This window comes from Tupaia chinensis, unplaced genomic scaffold (genome assembly GCF_000334495.1).
Source record: "Tupaia chinensis unplaced genomic scaffold, TupChi_1.0 Scaffold000350_1, whole genome shotgun sequence".
Lineage (NCBI taxonomy): Eukaryota > Metazoa > Chordata > Mammalia > Scandentia > Tupaiidae > Tupaia > Tupaia belangeri.
In genome coordinates this window covers 266,552-284,460 of record NW_006159844.1, presented here as the reverse complement: position 1 = coordinate 284,460, position 17,909 = coordinate 266,552, and the positions used below count along the sequence as shown (strand labels likewise).

At 34.3% G+C, this 17,909-nt stretch overlaps 1 pseudogene; it reads left to right on the top strand.

Annotated features, from left to right (window-relative positions):
• The first annotated feature begins 350 nt into the window (after positions 1 to 350).
• Positions 351 to 473, top strand: LOC114008521 (uncharacterized; annotated as a pseudogene).
• The last annotated feature ends 17,436 nt before the right edge of the window (positions 474 to 17,909 follow it).

The following is a 17,909-nucleotide window of genomic DNA, read 5'->3' as shown; positions in this document are numbered from 1 at the left end:
TGCTAAAGAATGATAAGAAAGAGCTTATGTGCAACAACAACAAATATAAATAAATACATACCATTTCTGTGATTCTAAAGGACTCAACACATGAAGAATTTTTATTTTTAAATATCTCTAACTCTTCGGTGGAAGTCAGCATCCCATTCCCTCTTTTAAAATACGTAAAACTTTTAAAATTCTTCAAAAGACATAGCACAAACTCTTTGTAGTGCTCATTCTGCCTTATGATGGAACACATGTACGACATTATCACATGATATGTTTTTAATAAGACGACTTCTTGCCTTCTAGTGTGTTATCAGAATTTTTAGAACTCTCGAACCCAACAGATCTTCATTAACCACCAAGATGATGAGGCATTGTAGATGTGGCCGCTATGTCACAGTTGTATCAGAAGTGGGCAGGGAGAAGAGAGTCTATGTCTACGTTGTGTTCCAACCCATGAACATTTTTTTTCTTTTCTTTTCTTTTTTTTTGTTTTTGAGAGGTTTTTGTTATAGGGCATGTGTGCTTACCAGAAAGACAGAGAGAGAGACAGAGAGACAGAAAGCAAGAAATCACACCCCAGGGGGGATGGCGATGCCAGAATCCCTTCTCCTCCATTATCCTCTTGGGATCTTGGGCACACACACACACGCACCTGGCATGAATGTGAGTTTAAGCCACTGGGTCTGGGACTCGAACCATGGTTGACTACATGGGAGTTCAGTGACATAGCCATTACCCATTACGTTAACTGCTGGTTCCCCAACCCATGAACATTTGAATGACACTTAAAAAAGGAAAAAAAAAAAAAGTAAGTAGACTGGAATTTTTTTTTTTTAATTTTCCTTTTAAGGAACCATCAGATGGCATAATGATTACATCACTGGACTCCCACATAATTGACCATGATTTGAGTCCTGGACCCAGTGGCTTAAAACATACCAGGCACATTTGTACATTTGTGTATACCCAACATTCTGAGAAGAGAATGGAGGAGAAGCGATTGAAGCATGGCCATCCCCCCTGAGAAGTGATTTCTTCTTTCTGTCTCTGTCTCTCCAGCAAGTGCACATGCCCTGGAGCAAAAATCTCTCTCAAAGAAAAAATTGTCTTCATATTTTCTCACATGTAACACCTTAAACAAAAACTTTATTTTATTTTAATATTAGTTTGGCAGTGCTTTCACCAGAGAGAGAGAGAGAGAGAGAGAGAGAGAGATTAAGTGGGAAAGCACCCCAGAGGGGATAGTCACTCTGCAATCCCTTCTTCTCCTTTCTCCTCTAGGGTTTTGGTCATGCATGTACACAGACCCAGCATGCTTTCCAAGCCACCCGTTCCAAGAAACAAATGGCTCACACGGCTGTATGGGATCCAGGCTTCTTAACCATCACACCATTGGCTAGTCCCTAAACTCTATTTTCTAGTGCCACAGCTACCCCTTTAAAATCTATTTAGCAAGAATATTTTAGTGCATCTGGACATTATGGTAAGAATAAACATGAAAGTAGAGCTAGTGAGATTTAAAAATGTTAAGGTATTTAGTGACTTTTTCTAACCCGGATTTGTAGCTATAATGTTTTGATTTGTTTATTCCCCCTCCCACTTTCTTGTTTTCTGATGTTTTACAACGGCAAGGCCATTCTCAAGATTATTTTTCCTCTTTGGTTCTCTTATTTCTTAAAATAAATTCAAATTCAATACATTTTTATTTTTTCTAGTAATTACCTTCATCATCTTCATAAGAATTGACTGTTTATTAAACATAGAAAATTTAGACCAAGAGTTTGTACATTGCAATAATTAAAAATTCCTGTTAGGATAGAGACTAATATTTTGACTAATACATGAAAACACCAGTACTTAGAAATATCAGTTGTCAAGGATTTCAGAGCTAGTAAGTGACAAATCCAAGTTTAACTCAAATCTAACTAAGAATATTCACTGCTATCTTATTTACTTCCAGTATTGGATTTACTGTGTGATATACCTGATGCTCTATATTTAATAACAGAAAAAAAAGAGAGATTAAGAATGCATAATAGGGACCAGCAGTTGGTGCAATAGCTATGTTGCTGGGCTCCCATGCAGTTGACTGCAGTTTGAGTCCCAGATCCTGTGGCTTAAATTCACACTGGGCGCGTGTGTGTGTGTGCCCAAGATCCTGAGAAAATGGAGGAGAAGGGATTGTGGCATGGGCATCCCCCCTGGGGTGTGATTTCTTGCTTTCTGTCTCTCTGTCTCGCTCTCTCTTTCTGGCGAGCACACATGCCCTATAACAAAAACCTTTCCAAAACAAAACAAAGCAAAACAAAATAAAAAACAGAATACATAATATATGGGACTGGCTAGTAGTGTGATGATTTTAGAGTCCTGGACTCCAACGTATCTGACCTCAGTTTGAATCCTGGACCTGACAGCTTGCTTTTTTACTTTCTCTGGTGAACATTTGTACCCTATAGTAAATTAAAATGTACTAATAAATACAATTAAATAAATAATGCTTGAGGAAAGAATATATAATATAAAGCATTATTCTACATATTTATCATTGACTTCAAGCATCCATGACATTTCTAATACTGAATGTACTCAACTTTAGAAATCCCCATTCACTTGTCATACTTATCTTAAATTACTTTACAGCAATAGTAGACGGGCCACAAAAGAGAAAAACAAGTATAATCATGTGCATTGTCCCCATGTTATAAAAAGATAAATCAGTTGCCATTAGTAATTTATTCTAAGTGTATGGCACTGGCTTAGAAGCAACACATATATGTATTTGGCAGATTCTTCTATTTGTTGTTATCTGAAGAAATCTATTAATTTCAAATGTGTGGCATATTTGAATAAAGGAAGAAAAAATAATTAATGTGGTGCAACAACATTGTGTGGGATTTACTTCAGTTCCTGCCAAGATCTGAGCAGAATGGAAGACATTAGCATTGATCATCAGTGTCTCAATCTTTTTCAAGTTAAATCATAGTCACATCTGGAGTCTTTAATTGTGCCTTACAATTAGTGTATCATACTGTAAGTGCCAATTAAAAGAGCTGGGAACGGCAACCTGAGGGTAAGCAATTTCATGAAATAATATATTTCTCTTATACTATTACGAGCATACACAATTAGTTATAGAATTACACTTTCATTTCCATTTCCTTATAGTTAGGAAGTTGAATGTAATGAAGTACTCTAGTAAATAGACATGTTCTTGCTCTTTTTTTTTTTTATTGTTTCTGTCTCATTTGCTTTCAAACACATTTTCTGTTAACTTACGATCTTTAGTCACGCCGCTCTACTTTATGTTATTTTTTCCCCATTTAGAGTGAAGGTGGCAATTTGTTTGCTAGGTGGTAGGTTTATCGTTTTTGAAAAAGGATTTAGTTTCTCCTAGGAATTGCTATAAATAAACTCCCAAAGAAAGAATTCCCATGTGTGCAGTAGAGCACAGTACAGACATTTCCAAATTTTAGTATGCATGTGTCAGCTGGAGAATTTTGAAAAATTGCAGCTTTTAGGACCCCATCATAAATATTTTAATTCCATAGGTGGGAAGAAGACACAGGAAACTGAATATTCATAAGTAAATTAGTGGATCCAATTCTAGAAGTCTGACACTGGTGAATCATTGTGCAGATACTAGGAATTAAAGAACTAAAGTAAAAATTATTGAAGAGACCTTGGTTATCAGTCTGTCTTATTTTCTGCAGGAGAGGCAGAAAATGTATTTTATTCTAACCTGCAACACTGGCTAGGAAATCTTTCCTGTTGCTAAAACCCTTGGGCAGACATGATATATATCCATCCATTACTTGCCAATAATTGTAGCAGTCTTTCCAATGGTGTCTTGGCCCGTCTCATCTCCTATGTCTGGTATTCAAATTTGGAAGGTCTGAAGGACTGGGTTCTGTCCAGCACACCTAAAGCATGAAGGCAAGATGCCGACCCATCACCCTCCTCAGAGTGATGATTGGCAGTTCTCTCTCATTGCTGTCATTTATCTATCATCATTGATTCCCTATTATTTATACATCTCTGTTTTTATAAGTGTAGACTGATAGATTAGTAATTTATTCATTAGATTATAATCTATTTTGAAAAGGTTAATGATTTATTCAATGGGCTATAATCTGTTATGAAAGGACATCTAAAGCAAATTTCAGTAAAACATAAATTAACTTGTTTGTTTATTTTGAATTTCTAAAAAAGATTCTAGAGTAGCAAGTAAAGAATTTAGATAATTTTGTCATAATGGAGTTCTTAAGTGTAAAATAAATTTTGATTTTTTTGTTGTCACAAAGGTTATGAAATAATGTTTCTTTAAACAAATGCTGGGATTATGCTAATACTAATACTTTTAAAATTAATGATGATCTTGTACTTTTAGAGTTTGTAAACTGTGTTGTAAGTGTATGAGGATGTCAAAGGATATGTTCTGTACAATTAATAATTTATATTAAATCAGACGGAGCTTGGGTTTAAAGAAATATTCTGGTGAACTTGAAGAAAAAACATCTAGGAAATACTTTAATATGTTATTTCCTATTATTTCCATTAGAAGTAATAGAAGAATATATGTAGAAATTATTGTCCATCAGAAAAAATAGAAATACTGAAATACTGCTTATGTAATATGGAAATATTCTGTATTTTATTACATTTATTGGTTATACAGTAACTTTATACTGAATATATTGGTTATTCAATAACTTTATACTGAACTATTTTTATAAAAAGTATAAGGATATTACAAATATAATATTTGATTACATAATTTATTACAAGAATAAGACAATGTATTTGTCATATTTATATACTCTGAAAATTGTAGCAGAATGTTATATTCCACTGGCATTTTCTGATATATCTACATTTTATTTTCGAACAAATTTCACCTTCCATTTGCAGTACTAATATTCTGGAAATTAGCAGCCAGAAAATACTTAAAATAATATAAAAATGCATATATTCTTTGTAAATCAACCTGGCCTGCACTCATTATTTAAGTTTAAACATAGCTAATATATATAAGGAACAAAGAATACAAAACATAGACATGCCAAATTTAAATAAATCTATAGAAGTTATGAAATTAAGATGCGTTGTGGATATAAAATACATACTGCTAATGCTGGGTTCTGCCCCAATGATTTTCAGTGCAAACAATACCAAGTAACTGTGTGTGTATGTGTGTGTGTGCATGCACACACCTGAATGCATTCCTTTATTATATAAAAATCAAAGACATCAATTATTTTATAGTCACTTGTAAAATATGTCTTTTTTTTACCATTTTTAAATAAATTATTTTTATATCAGCATATAAAAAAGACATACGTAATATAGTTGGCATTTTCAAATCTTAAAATATATACTTAATTATATCCAAATAGCATAAAAGCATATATAGTGTATATAAGTTATCTGCTCATCCAAAGTGCAAGAGTCTAGGGAAATGTTTCTATATATTCTTGAAAGTTATCCTGAAGTTTTATTTAAAATTATTTCATCATTTATCTTGTTATTTTATTTATTATTATATTTTATTTACATTGATATTGAATTGAAACATAGACAAGTGTATAATTTGAGATGAATTTCACAAAGTGAATATACCTGGGGAACTTCTTAAAAAAATAGAATATTGCTTTCTTTAGAAGGATAGTATTTTTTTTTTGAGAGGTTGTTTTTGCTATAGGGCACGTGTGCTTGCCACACAGACAGAGAGAGACAGAGAGACAGAAAATGAGAAATCACCCCCCGGGGGGATGACCATGCCACAATCCCTTCTCCTCCATTCTCCCCTTGGGATCTTGGGCACACTCATACACGCACCTAGTGTGAATTTTAAGCCACCGGGTCTAGGATGCGAACTGTGGTCAACTACATGGGAGTCCAGCAACATAGCCATCACGCTAACTGCTGGTTCCTAGAAGGGTAGAATCTTAAAGCCCCAAGACAACCTACTTGGGGAGTTTTTTCACTTAGCTAAATGTGGTCAGATGGTAAAATGGTTACGTTACTGGACTCCTATGTAGTTTATCGTAGCTTGAGTATCAGACCTGGTGGCTTAAAACTCATGCCAGGCACATGTGCATGTGTGTCCAAAATCCTGAGAGGAAAATGGAGGAGAAGAGATTGTGGTGTGGCCATCCTCCTCCTACCCCACCCCCCGGGGAGTGATTTCTCACTTTCTGCAGCATAGGCCCCTTAGAAAACATCTCTCAAAAAAAAAAAAAAATGTGGTCATTATTTGAACCCCATGCACCAATGGGGGAAAAAAAAAGCAGTATTAGTATTGCCTAGGGAGAGTGATGGTAAATGTAAATAAAAAGATTAGTGCTAAAAAACTCAAGGGGTGCTGCCATGCCCAGCAAAAGGTTATGTTTTCCCTAAAGAGCCAGGATTACCATCCCATTAGAATTCTCAGAGGTGATGGTCATATCGTCACATAAGTAAGTACTCCAAGAGCTGAACAGATGAAAGAGAAGAGGACACAGGGTAGATGTCTAGAGTTAAGAGATCATAAATACACAATAGCTTTCTGATCAGCATAAAAAACCTGAACTTTCCCCTATATTTTATATAAAGGGTGTTTGGTAATACTTGATTTCCAAATTAAGCTTATAAATTACAGAATATATATATATATGTGTGTGTGTGTGTGTGTGTGTGTGTGTGTGTGTGTGTGTATTTTCCATAAAGTAATTGTGCTCGCTGGAGAAAAGACAGAGATAGAGAAAGTGAGAAATCATCCTCTGAGGGATGGTCACAGTACAATCCCTTCTCCTTTCTCCTTCTGGAATTTTGGGCATGACTACACAAGCACCTGGCATGATTCCAAGCCACTGGATCTGAGCCTTGGACCTTAATCGACCATGTGGGACTATAGTGCCTTAACCACCATGCCACCTGCTGACCCTAAATTACAGAATATTTAGAAGGAAATTTTCAGAAACAAAATGAGAAATGGACAGCTCACCAAGTAAAATGGCATACAAACAAAAGAATGAAAATACATATACCAAGAAAATATGCGCAAAAGTAAAAGAGAGTTGACAGTAGTAACATAAAATAAATGATAACCCATGTAATTGATTAGTTAATAGTCACTTCGTATTGCTCATAGTTACAATTCATAATGAAGCAGAACATGTACTTTAATATACCAAACAGCATTTTATTAAAATATATGAACTAAATATATATGCAGGAAATTAAAAAGAAGAGTTCTTATATTGAAGCAATACATTTATGAAAGCTGAAAGGATAAATATTCATTTTCATTCATATAGACATTAAATTGACCAAACACTACTTATTGTACAGACCATCCTTTTCTCACATATAGCTGTACCCACACTATGGATTAGGTGACCTTATATTCTAAGTCTGTTTGTGGTATTATAACAAAAGACCTCAGATTGGGAAATTTATAAAGAACTGAAATGAATTACTCAAACTTCAGAATGTGAAAAGTCCAAGATAAAGCTGTCAGCAGGCCCACGTCTGCTGAGGACCTGATCTCTGCTTGCGTGGTGACACCTGTTGCATGAAACTTCAGGAGTGAACAACCACCATCTCCTCATATGGCAGAAGGTATGGAAGGACAAAATGGAATGATAAGGGAAACACTTCATCAAGACATTTTTTTCCTTGCTAGAAGATGCATGTGCTCACCAGACAGATATAAAGAGAATGAGATGTAGAACAGGAGAGAAAAGAGAGCACCCCCAATGAGTCATGAATATAGTACAATCATTTTCCTCCTTTTCTCTTGTTCCAGTTTTCAAAGAAAATATTCAATGTTTTTCATGTTGATTTAAATGTTAACAACTTATACAACAGATCCCTATTATTAAATAGATTTAGAAAATTTCAATTTCTGGTATGCTGAGATTGTTTTTACCATGAATATGTGCTAAACTCCATGAAATATTTTTCTGTGCCAATTGAGATAATTATATGATTTTTTCTCTTTGTTTTACATGACTGAACAATTTGAGAGTGTTACAACTTCTTATTTCTATAAATTATGTTTCTGAAATCAGTGACTATCTCTATCTTTAGTATTTATGTTGTGCTAACATTTACCTGTGACAATCCATATTCCTATTGGAACCAACCATCAAAGATTATCATACAATATTATATTTTATATAGCATTCCTACTAAATATTAAACAAAAAGTCTTTTGGCAATTATTATAAGACTGTTTTGTGTATAATATTTTAAAAAATACCTATAAATAGATTATATCAGGACACAGATACACACAGAGGGAATGCTATGTAAGAATGCTGGGACACATTTTATATATATATCATACAACTATATATGCATGTATGTAATTTTTTATTTTATATAGCCCCATATTTTATATTGGACTTATAATGCAATTTAGTGAGTTTATTAAGTCCTCAAATAATAATAAAAATGTACCTCATTTGTAAATACATATGACCAGGTTTTTATTTTTACGTTGAATATGAGAAAAGAAATAAGAATACCTAGAAAAAATAACTTTGCTTTATTTTATCTTCCTTGTATAATATATAAGTTGTTTAATCAAGACTCTGTCTTTTGCAATTTGTGAATACACAAATATGATACTCATCAGAAACTTATCTTTCCTGAGCATTTCAACACCTGGGGAGAATTATGATAATTAAGTACTATATTATTATGTTCTTACCTTTTCTTTCCAGCTCCTACTGTGAAAACTCAATTTCCAGATGCTTTTTATGTTTCTAGTTTAAAGGTGTAAAAGAGATCTTCCAGTCTAAGCTCTCAGGTTTGTCATATAAGAGATTCATCTGCAGCACTCCTCCAGCACTTCCTTATCTCACTAGCCAAATTAGAGCATGTATTTTTCAAAGGAAAGAAGTCATTTTGCATTTATAGAATGGGTTTGGTGAATACGTTTTAGTACCTCAAATTATTCTAGTTAATATGTCTTATGAGAAGATAAACAAGAATGCAATAATTAAAATAACATTGAATTTGATGTCTGAAGATGTATAATAAAAACTGCAATCTGGTCATATTTTTCTTACTTGACTAAATGGAAATAACCTTTTCCTAAGATAAGTGATGTACATTCAGTGAGGAACTGGTATAACACTTCCTATCAACCCTACATTGTTTTTACTTGCATTAAGGGTGGTGTGGCTAGTGTTGCAATGTTCATTATTTTAGTAGGATACTTATTCCTAGACTTGATCCTTGATGTACAAAAATACTGCATAGGGTATTTTGCTGTTGTGAAATAAAGATATTTATGTGTAAATGATTTTGTAGAAGCAAAGTATAAAATGTCCTGAGATTTTAAAATTAACTTATAAGGGTTATTAATTTTTTAAATTTGCTTCTTTTGACAGGTCTAAATTTGATTGTAAATATTGGATATTATTTTGATTTAATGGGCTATAGATTATTTGGGCTTATAAAATGACAGTTTGTTGCCAGTAGAAGGCAGTTATGTCGCTTGAAACTCATGCTGGGCTCATGTACGTGCATGCCCAAATTCTCGAGAGAAAAATGGAGGAGAAGGGATGGTCATCCCCTGTCAGGGGAGGGGTGTTGATTTCTTGCTTTCTGTCTCTCTGTCTCACTCTATCTCTCCAGTGAGTGCACATGCTCCATTGCAAAAATCTCTCTAAAATAAATAAAATGAAATAAAATAAATAAAATGATACTCCGTGTGCAAATGCATAAAGAATGTTTGAATCATATCTATGTATATATGTGTGCATATATTTACTTTCATGTACATATATTTCTTAAATGCATATATAAGTATTTAATTATTTTTTTCTTGTCTTTATTATAATTGGCATATATTATAGTGGAATCCTATCAGAAATGAAAAGTAAATTTTCAAAAAGAAAAAAGAAGTTAGGAATTAGGAATCGTAAAGTGGGTGGTTTGATTCAAGTATGACCTATATTTAGAATTGTCTTAAGATATTGCAAATGAGATTCATTAGAAAAAAGAGAATACTAGTATATTTTGTTTTTAATTTGTTATATTTCAGCGTATTTATGCTATCAGTGTGCCAATATGTATTTTATAGTTTCAGAAATGAAAACACCAAGCCACAGATTCTGTCCTTAAGAATGCTATTCTGACAATTATTTACAATCTGTCCATGAACTGAAGTGCTTGAGAAAGCTTTCTGTACAAATATATTTTAAACTTTGGACATAATTTGGAAATTTTGTGACAAAAGAGAGTGCAGCTTTGAGTCACAGAAATGAATTATTATTTTGTGTGGTCACTAAGAAAAAGAGCAGAGGAAGAGGAAACTAGAGCAAATGTTGGTGTCAGACTTCTAGACAAGTGTTAATAAAGGAACGGTAGCAAGGTGTAAGGTCAAGACTGACACAGACAGGTGTTAGAATTCCAACGTCACTATTTCCTTTTGTGTTGCTTGGACAACTAACTCTCTGTATATTAATTTTTAGTAAAAAAAATGGGGTTTAATTTAAACAAATCAAATGGGTTCTGCTCAAGTTAAAGTATATTTTCAGTCTGAAATCCCATTGTAATTTTAGTAGAAATAAAAGTTATTTGGGGTAGCTCTCAAATTGTCATAATCTTATAACCCATCATAGCATTACAAGTTAGTAAAATGGATTGGTCAGAGAAGTACCATCTAAAGACTGTGTTTGTAAGCTGCAGGCACACATGGGGACCTAAACTGTAATTTCACAAAATGACACACATATCATGTTCTGTACTGGGTTTGTGAGCTATTTTTCCAGTGCTTTAGAATTTGGTTAGTGATCCGGAATTCATAATTACTGAGGGATTACATTTTAATGTGATCGTATCTGGCCCATTAAACTATGCTAAGATTAATTGGTGAACTTAGGTAGTGACAACCTGATCTCTCCATTTCAATTTTTTTCCCCTGATGCTAAGAACATAAACAGTGGGTGGTATTTGACACCTTGTGACATACAATTGCTGGTTAATTTGTCAGTTAAAGGCTTTTATCATCTATTTATAGTAATTGATTTAGTTACAGGATATCACAAAATAGTAATACCTTGGTCAAGTCAGAAGAGAAAACTTTAGTTGCATGTGAAGAAGTATTAGCTTTAAACTGCATGTTTCTAACAATAGTCCTAATATGTGCATCAAAAGAACTTCAAGAAGCAATTTCAAAATACATGGTATGTTTGGAGATTTTTATCAATGTATATTTCCTCTACCATTGATATAGCAAGACAGCTACTATGTAACTAGTTAATAGCATTTTTAAGTGCCATTAAAATCCCATAGGACCAGGGGCACACATGTGGCATGCCTTTGACTAAAAGGTTATTATGTAGCACGTAAGTGTATTTGCAAATACTGACCATACTTTTTCTTATCAAAGTGTTCTTAATATATAAAAAGGATTGAGATCATATAACCACATTCTTTGATCAACGTGCAATTGTTTAATATGAGAACAGTATTAAAATTTAAATGTTGCATGAGAGATAAAAACTTTAAAATTTTTTTAACTTCAAACTTATTGGCCTAATAAAAAATATGGTTAAAGTTTTTTTAAAAGTAATCTTAAGGACATGTATAAAATATTATTTCTTTTCTTCTCATGGTGGTAATGTGTTTTTCTCATTTCTAGTTCTTGAGCTCTGGTTCAGAACTTGCTTTGGCCAATGGGATGTTGCATATGTTCAAATGGGAAACTAATACATAATTGTGTAGTGGTGGCTATCCCTTAAACTTCTGCTGTCAGTGTAGAAAGAGACTCACTTAGGCAGCTACCCTTCCTCAGTCAAGGCCCCAGGAAGAACACATTTCAAGTAGACCAGACCTCAACCCACAGTGAAGATACAAGTTCCACCCAGAAGAGTCAAATCTAGATCAGCTGAACCAGTCTAACTGAAATTAGATAGTTTCCTGGTGACCCTAAGACACAATAATAACTGAACACTTATTGTTTTAAGCCCTGAAATATTTTGTTTTTTTTTACATGTGCAGTAGCATTTTAGCAATAGGTAAGTAATGTATAAGCAATACAGATTTTTAACAATAAATTTATGTGAGAATCTAAAAGAGCAGTACTAAGAAGCAATTTCATAGTCATAAATAATTGAACTGGATAAAAAATAAATGCCCTAAATTAATGAGTTAAGCGTACAGCATAAGGAGATAGAATTAGGAAAGCAGTAACAGCCTAAAGAAAGTAGGACATGAGTAACAAAAAAACAGGAGAAGAAAATAAGAAACTGGAAAATAATAGCATGTGATGGTTAATTTTATGTGTTAACTTGCGTGGGCAATGGAAAGCCTAGATGTTTGGTTAATCGTTATTCTGACTGTGTCTTTGAAGGGGTTTCTGGATGAGATTACGATTTAAATCAGTGGGATTGACAGGTGACATGGTGGTTAAGAGCGCTGGACTCCCACAGAGTCGACTGTGGTTCGAGTCCCAGATCTGGTGGCTTGCTTTCTCACTTTCTCTCTCTCTCTCTGTGGCCCTCTCTGGTCAAATTAAAGTAAATAAATAAATAGATAAAGTTAAATAAAAATAATTTTTAAAAAAGATTTGAATAAGTAGACTGAGTAAACTAGACTGTGCACACTAATTTGGGTGAACCTCTTGTAAATGTTAGAAAGTTTGAAAAGAACGAAAGGACTGACACTCCCATGAGGAGAACTTTATCTGCCTGTTTATGAGCTGGGACATTTTTTTCATATGTTTTTAACATTTTTGAATTTCTACATCATTGTGTGTGTTGAAAACTCTTCAAAATATTTTTTTTGGATGTTTCAAAAGCTGATGCCAAAAGTGAACACTAATGGCTAAGAAATTATTAATAAGCTGACCATAAACTATCAAATTAAGCACTATTAGAGGATTACCACATTTTGATATAAATGGACTAGGCTCCCCCTGCCCATCCATTTTCTTTTCTAATTATGTTTCAATTCCATGAAGATTTAATTAAAAATATTTACTTGAAAATTTTTTATTCTTGAGTTTACTATAAGTAGAAGACAATAAAATATAATGTGACATGTAAAAAATTATTTTAGGAAGTAAATCACACAAAGAAACAAGCATTGATTTAGAGGTTAGAGGACCAGACAATGGTCCAGAAGAACACAAGGCTCTACCGTATTGAACTAACGTGGGAAGGTCCCCGGGTTGTATCCTGAGGTCTCCATGTGAGTGGTGGGCCCATGTGCACCTGTGATTCTCACTGATCGAGAGTGGGGGTGCAGAGCAGCATGAAGGTACTGTGGAAGGTGCCTGTCCCTCTCTCTCCCTGACTTGTTCTAATGGAAGAAATACATAAGCAAACTTTTAAAAAATAAAAGTTAGAGATAAAGGAAGATGTCTTTTCAATAATATGAGACAGACTTGCTACCTACTTAACTCAAAATCAGATCTCTGCCATTAATCAAGCATCACATAAAATGATCAAAACATTAAGGTGATTATTCAGTCATTGAGACACCTGTATTTTATGCATAATATGTGGATAATAAATATAATGATATTAGTGAGTTGTTGAATCTCACTAATTTATTTTCCATGATGATTAATCTGAGTATTGACCTTAATAGCTCATTTCAAATACTAAGATGCTCTAATAGTAATCACTGTATATATATGATCATGTAAATCCCATTTCATAATGATAGTTCTTTACTATATAAAAAATAAGATATTTAGCTCTTTTCAAATCAGTGCCCTCCCTGAGAGTGTACTTAAAATTTGAACCTGAATTTTTTTTTTCTTCAGTGCCAAAGATCTAAAGATTACACTTTCCATTGATAATATTTACATAGATATATTTTAAGGTGTTTGAGTTAATATAAATTGATTATTAATACACAGGTTCATTTTGTGTATACATGTGTTTGTATGTATGTATAGCATTTTATTCCTTAATCAGTCTTAATATATTAGAAGTCATTTCAAATGCACTGGAAATGCATTACAATAAAATGAGTTTATCAACGACACTTTTCTCCCTTAGCTGTGTATACAAATATGTTTTGGTCAGAGCAATTATGTAAATTTATGTAGTGAAATTATTGCATTAAGTGATTTAGTCATCAAAACACTAATTTTTGTTATCACAATATAAATATGAAATTGATTACAAATCATCAAGGTAAAGCTATTTGCAATGGAAATGTAATTGAGATGATAAGATGAGGAAATTAATGTGGAGGCAAATGAGGTTATTTAAAACACTTTAAGTTGTGATTGCATTATTTTAAATTTCACTTTCGTTTGAAGAATTTAAATATGCAACAAGGTGATCCTTAAGATACATAATTTTCTTTTTTTTGTGATATATCTACAATTTTAACTAAACCAGATCTCTAATCAGTTTCTTTTTTAAGAAACATATCCAGGTCTCAATTTGTAAAGACAATTTGCATGTACAGAGTTTGTTACATCAGCATTTCTTCTCTGACAAGCTTCGTACTGCTTTCAGAGAATACTTGAGAAACATGTAAGAACCCAAGATCTTACCTCAACCATATCTCAACATAGGGTAAAATTAAAGTATCTTAACATGGACAAGTGATTTTACAATCCTTTTTTAAAATCTTTTTTTACTTGACTAAACTTCCTCCCCCTTTACGTTAATTTGTACACTCATTCATTACATGTTTATTAAAGGTCTACTCTTTGTTTAAAACTGCCTTCCTGTTATAGATACTGCAACAAACATATTTATTATTATTTTGAAGCACATACATTATTACTGCAAAACTCCTAATTCCTTAAATAGTTCATACTGGTTTATGCCTTAATGCACTTGTTCAAATTGTTCTTCTTTCTGAGTAGAACATTCTACTTGTTTCCACCATGTTCATTTGGCAAACATTGTAACTTATTTGAAATGCTGGCCAGGCATGATACTGTGAAAATTTTTTTTTATCAGAATTCACCCTTCAGAGGTATACTAATTCTTTAATTTTGCATATGTATCTAACATGAGGGCCTCCATTTGGAAGTGTAAAACCAACCTAAGGGGAGGGGAGGAAGAGTCCTATAAGGCTGAGTTTCTTCTATTTAGGGACATATGAAGCACAAAAATGTCTCAAAATTTTAGAACAGAGAGAGAATCCATATTGTCTCATTCCATTATAGTCACTGCAGTTAAGTGTCTTACTGATACACAGTATTGCTGTTATACATAGTCTTCCAACATTTAGTCAGAAAATCAGAGCCATATAGAGCTAAATTCTTTGAATCTAACTGCTGGTACAGATCAATGTGGTTTCAAGAAGGGAAACACCACAATAAACACATCTCTTTCAGTATAATGCTCAACATAGGGTGCACATGTCCTCTGACAATTAAAAAAATTAATATGATAGAGGCCATTATTTGGTGTGGTGTTTAAGGTGCTGAACTCCCACATGGTCAACCATGGTTCAAGTCCAGGACCCGGTAGTTTGAAAATCATATTGGGCATGTGTGCATGTGTGCCCAAAATCCCAAAGAGGAGCATGGAGGAACGGGGATTGTGGTGCGGCCCTCCCTCTTGGGGCGTAACTTTCCTTCTCTCTGTCTCAGTCTCTCTCTCTCCAGTGAGTGCATGCACCCTATGGAAAAAAATATTCTTTAAAAAATAAAATAAAGGTCAAGATCTAGGTACTGATACCAAAAAACTCAGATGTGAACATTCTTGCCATAATGAGATGGAGAGACAGGAAGAGAGAAGAAGAGAGGAAGAAGACAACTTCCAATGAGGTGAGGTCATAGCATAATCTCTTATCCATTTGTACACCAGAGGTGCAGTCTCTAAAGTAGTTTAAATGTCCACCTATCTTAGAACAAGCAAAAATAGTCAACAGTTCCAAGACTGGATCTCATCAGGATTTGGGGCAATTTTCTTTATAATTCATGAAGCACAATAGGATTATCTCTACAGCTTAACTCTTTGACACAAGAACTTCATTTCTCACATGAGGTCAAAACTTTGGAAAACTAGTATTGTTTTTGGGTTGTCTTAGAGTATTTCCCTAAACAATTCTTCCTTTGTCCAATCAGTACAAATGGATTACATTGTTGGTCTCTCACATGATTTATGCTACTCCATGATCCACTTTCTAACACACAATTGATAGACTGAAGAAATTTCCATAAATTTATATTACAGGGGCCAGCAGATTGCATAGTGGTTATGTCACTGGACTCCCACATGGCCAACCACAGTTCGAGTTCTGGACTGGGTGGTTTGAGAATCATGCTGGGCGTGCGTGCATGTGTGCCCAATATCCTGGGAGGAGAATGAAGGATAGGGATCATAGTGTGGCCTTTCCACCTTGGAGGTGAGAAATCACTTTCCTGCTCACCGACTCTGTCTCTCTCCAGCTAGTACATACACACTAAGGCAAAAACCTCCTAAAATTTATATTATGAAGAGATTTATAGAAGGTCTATGACCTCTTATGGTGACCCAGTTGATAGCTTTGCTTCAGCAAAGAACAGTAAAAGACAAGCTCCAAGACATTTGATCTACAAAGCTCCACTGTGCCAAACATAGTTATGGTTTATACTTACTATTTTGCAATAACAGTTTTATGTGACTGCCTTCTTCAGTCTGAAGTCTTTAAAGCCAGGAGCCATTGTATTCTATCTCAATTTGCAGTGATTTGTGTTAATAGGACTTAACATTTTTTTTCTATTAGTATATTTTGCTATTAGTATCTCATTTATTTTATGGCTAGTTTATTACTGTAGGACATTAGAAATGTTGTTCTATAACTCATGATTGAGTTTTAGATTTGAAATATACATTTCAGAATCATAGTAATGCACATGTTGGTGGAGTCTGTGACTGTCACTGAGATCACAGACATGGATATGCAATGCAAAAAAATGACCAAATATAGAACTTCGAAAAGTGTCCACGTCAGTGCAGTAAGTAGAAGAAAAGGATCCTGCGGTGTGATAGATGTGGAAGGAGGTTAAGAACCAAGAGAAAATGGTAACCTTGGGAAAATCAAATTTAAAGACATCTCAATAGTGTAAAATGCTGCAAACTGTTAGGTTAAATAAGGCTAGACCTGGTACTTAGGGTGTCAAAAGTATTTAGAATTGTATGAAAGTTTAGAAAATGTAGTAAGGGGTTAACTAACTATGGGAAATATTAAATTGAACAATTAACAAAGAGAAACATCAGTAAATTAATTTTAAGCCAATATTTAACAAAGAAATAGGAGGAAAACTGTTCTTAGGTGTCTGTGAAACCCAGTTCCCAATCTATGGATATTTTCTTTTCTTTTTTTTTTCCTTTGGAGAGGTTTCCACTATAATGCACGTACGCTCGCCAGAAAGACAGAGAGAGACAGAGAGACAGAAAGCGATGAAATCACCCCCCAAGAGGGATGGCCATGCCGTAATCCCTCCTCCTCCATTCTCCTCTGGGGATATTGGACATGCACACATGTGCCCGGCATGAGTTTACGCCACTGGGTCCAGGACTTGAACTGCGGTCAACTACATGGGAGTTCAGCAACATTATGCCAACGATTATGCCAACTGCTGTTCCCTCTGTGGACATCTTCTAAACCAAAACCCTTATATAGGAACAATGTTTCATACCTTCCTAGGCTATTTTTTTATTTTTTAATTTTAATTTTTTTATTTTTTGAAGAGGTTTTTGCTATAGGGTGAGTGCGCTCGCCAGACAGAGAGAGACAGAGAGAGAGAAAGCAAGAAATCACCCCCCAGGGGGGATGGCCATGCCACAATACCTTCTCCTCCATTCTCCTCTCGGGTTCTTGGGCACCCACGCACACACGCCCAGTGTGATTTTAAGCCACTGGGTCCCGGACTCGAACTGCGGTCCACTACATGGGAGTCCAGCGACACAGCCATTACACTAATTGCTGGTCCCCCTAGGCTATTTTTGATTTTATCA